Source organism: Pristiophorus japonicus, chromosome 5, assembly GCF_044704955.1.
Source record: "Pristiophorus japonicus isolate sPriJap1 chromosome 5, sPriJap1.hap1, whole genome shotgun sequence".
NCBI lineage: Eukaryota > Metazoa > Chordata > Chondrichthyes > Pristiophoridae > Pristiophorus > Pristiophorus japonicus.
The window spans coordinates 184,965,320-184,969,210 of record NC_091981.1 but is presented as its reverse complement, the minus strand read 5'-3'; the positions used below and the strand labels follow the sequence as shown (position 1 = coordinate 184,969,210).

The following is a 3,891-nucleotide window of genomic DNA, read 5'->3' as shown; positions in this document are numbered from 1 at the left end:
GCAATATCGAGCCAGGCGCTCATACCTGGACATGAGCGAGGCTGATTGTGTCAAAAGGCTGCATTTCCGCAGAGAAGTTGTCGTTGAGATCTGTGATATGCTGAGAGCAGATTTGCAGCCCAGAAGCAGAACGCCGACTGCCTTGTCTGTTGAAGTGAAGTTAACAGCTGCACTTGCCTTCTATGCCTCAGGATCATTTCAGGCTACAACTGGAGATGTATGCGCCATCTTTCAACGTGCAATACATGCCTGTGTTTACCAGGTCACGGCTGCACTGTAGGCGCGGAGGAATGACGTCATCAACTTCCCAATGACTGCATTGACAATGCATGGGCTGTGGGCTTCTTCAGGATTGCTGGCTTCCCAAAAGTACAGGACTGCATTGATTGTACTCACATCGCCTTGCGAGCACCTGTGGAGGATTCCGAGCAGTACAGGAATAGAAAAGGTTTCCACTCCATTAATGTGCAGCTCGTGTGTGACGACAAGCAGCGCATCATGTCAGTCGATGCGAGATACCCTGGCAGCACCCACAATGCGTTCATCCTACATGACAGCGTTATATCTGACATGTTTGAGCAGCAACCAGAAGGGCAGAGCTGGCTATTGGGAGACAAAGGGTACGGCCTGACCACTTGCCTCATGACGCCCCTACGCATGACACGGATGGAAGCTGACCATCAATACAACATGGCGCACATTGTGATGCACAGCATCATTGAGAGGACCATTGGCATCTTGAAACAGCGTTTCCAATGCCTGGACCATTCCAGAGGCCACTTGCAATACTCTCCTCAGATTGTTGGTCACTTCACTGTTGTGTGCTGCATGCTGCATAACTTAGCCATTATGAGGCAGCAGGAACTGGTAGTGGAACCAGAAGACCCACATGAGGGGCCAGTGCCTGATGAGAGTAATTTGGAAGAGCAGTATGAGGATGATGACGACGATCAGGAAAGCATGCAAGTGGCTGATGCCAGAGCACGAGGTCGGAGGAGGGCCATCCATCGTGCTCCTTTAACGATTGCTCGAGCCCTGCGCCAGCAGCTCATCCGTGAACGCTTCAATTACTGATGCCTGAGAGCTCTGCGACAACTGTTGAGCATGGCCATGTTTATTTTTTGGAGTTGCTCCTATGTTGTGTTGTGTTAATGGAACATGATTCAGTTTTAATGAAAAAATATTTTATTGAAAAGTTAACGTTAGTGTAATAAAATATTTGTTGTATCAAACTTTACTTTTTAATATGAATCTTTAAGGTCAATTAAAAACTTTAAGATCACTTATAAACTTGTAAAGTTACAAAAGTTTCAAAACAATTTCAATGTGAAAAATCTTGCACTCTTAAGATCACTTAAACTTCAAGATCACTTTTTAGGTGCAAAATTAAATAAGTTACAACACGTGACAGCATTTACACTATAAGATCACTTAAAAACCCTAAGATCACTTATAAGTTGTAAAGTTACAAAACTTACAAAACAATTTCAATTTGAAAAACATTACTACAGTTACATCAAGAACAAAAACAAAAGCAGCAAAGAAAGGCTGCAACCATCTCTCATCCACATCTCGTTGAATGTTCACTTCTTCATGGGGGTGTCATTTAATTGGCTGGGCTGTGTGCCCTTATTGCAGCAGCTACCTCACCCAGGCCCACCCTGATGGCCTGTGTCATCACTTGCATGCCCTCCCTGACTGCCTGTGTCGTCGATTGCACTCCCTCGGACATTCCCTCTCTCATTTCCCGTGTCATTACTGCTATTTCTCCCGTCAGTACCGTCACCTCTTCACCCACTGCACTGACGCTGCCCACGAGTGATCGGGTAAGCTCATTGGTCTCCCTATCTAATGCCACAACCTGAGCCGCATCTGTTACACGCTGCATCTCAGGAGAGCGTGTCTCCAATCTCCTTCTCCTCTGCCTGGGTCTGCCTCGCGGCACTATTACATTGGGAGCCGCGGGCTGGGACGATGGGACGCTCGGTGTTCCAAATGGCAGCACTAGAGTGGGATGGTGGGTCAATGGGTGTAAACTGCTCCATTATATTATCAGCACCACTGGGATCCGCAACGTCGGAATCAAAACCATGGAAGGTGGAACCAGAACCTGTGCGAGTGGAAGGCGCAGGCTGGGACGCTAGGGCACTGGCTGTAAACTGCTGGATTACACCAGCAGCACCACCGGGACCCGCAACATCGGAATCAAAACCATGTAAGGTGGAAGCAGAACTTAAGCAAGGGGTTGAAACTCTGATGCCCGTTAATGTGGGCTCATAAATATTAATTTGGAAGGTCTCCCCAGAAGACATTTCAGTCATTGCCGCCTGCAGCCAGTCTGGATCGTCGCATCTGGTTCTACTGGTTCTTGTGGATCTTCAGGGTTGGCATCATCATCATCATCTTCTGCAAAATATATCAGAACAGTCAAATGTTTAGCAGCAGAGGAGGGGGCAGGATGGGTGGCATGAGTACTCTCACACATAGCAGGCCAGGCAGCAGGTTGATTTGATGGGCCACGATGCATTTTCAGGACTTACCCTCTTCCTCGCGTGCGGGCCCAGCTTGTGCTGTACTGATTGCTTTTCTCCATGTACGACTCATCATAACAGCTACCCTTTGTTCCAAGGGTGTCCGTGGATGCAGATTGGGTGTGCCTCCTCCTGTTCGAGTTCTTTCCCTTTTGTTGTGGGCCAATTTCTTCTGCAAAGATTAAAATATAACTTTTTACAGAGTGCGTCTTTCTGCAGGGTGGGACATACAGATAGTCACATTTACAATTACGATTCCATTAAAAAATTAAAATATTACTTACATTAACTACTTGACCAAGGTCGTGCCATTTCTTTTTACACTGGCTTCCAGATCTCCTGGTATGTACCACTGCGCAATAATCTTCTGCAACTTGGTTCCAGAGTTTCTTCATTTCTTTGGGTGGCACTTTTATGCAACTTCTGTTGCTGGTATCTAGCTCCTGCCATCTCTGTTCAATGACGTTAACTAATATTTCCACTTCCTCATGCAAGAAATTATTTGTTCTTGGTGGACATTGTTCCAGTGCTGTATTGCATTGACACTCTTATTTTTCAAAACACACAGTCCTTATTTTGCATGCACCAATGCAGCACTTGTTCTGGAAGTTTAGCAGCAAAAAGCAGCACTCACTGATTTCAGCAGGTGATTTCTTCAACAGTGCTGCTAAAAGCACTCCTGCAGGCACAAAAAAAATCACCAAAATTCACTCACAAGCCTTTCCACAGCTCCACAAAACAAATCAGCACTTTTCCTCAGGTACCTTTAAAAATGGCCAAGTGCCAATGTTTGTATCACCCTGCGCATGCGCGCACGTTCTAGCGTGCACGCGCAGGGCTGCCGGCACGATAGCTTCTGCTCTGAGCTAGCCCCGCCCCCCTGCTGTCTCAAAATCGGCGCGATGCTTTGGCCCCGCCCACTGCTGATCTCTGCGCGCCATGCCGAGCTGCAAAGAAGCTGCTGCGAGGCCGAGAATTCCTGCGTGAGTTTTTGACACGCTTTTGAGCGCGGAAAACAGGCGTGGGTGTTGGGGCTGTGCTGTCCTAGGCGCGCCCCGAAACTTGAGCCCTATGTTTCTATGACACATTGCTTTAGTCAGATAAGCCACTAGGGGAGCTTCTTCCTCTCTTTAGATCCCTGATACTACTAGCCAAGAGATTTGGCAAGTGACTTGCTCCTGGCCTCTACCTATGCTGTGGTCTCACGAGCCACTAGCAGCTGCTTAGGACTGGTTGATTCAGTTTATGTTCCCTCCATGACTGCACAGCAGAGGCAAGTCTCCATGGGATGCTTTTCCCCATTGCCACACCCCAGACTAGAAGTTGTCGTCAAAGCAGTACCCCATTACTCTACCAAAAT

The 3,891-nt window shown here is 47.4% G+C and overlaps 1 long non-coding RNA gene across 1 annotated transcript; it reads right to left on the bottom strand.

Annotated features, from left to right (window-relative positions):
- Positions 1-2,336: 2,336 nt before the first annotated feature.
- LOC139263937 (uncharacterized) lies at positions 2,337-2,866 on the bottom strand. The gene is made up of 3 exons (XR_011593254.1): positions 2,816-2,866; positions 2,541-2,703; positions 2,337-2,406 (listed from the first exon to the last, which is right to left on the bottom strand). It is a non-coding gene; the product is annotated as an uncharacterized lncRNA (long non-coding RNA).
- Positions 2,867-3,891: the final 1,025 nt, after the last annotated feature.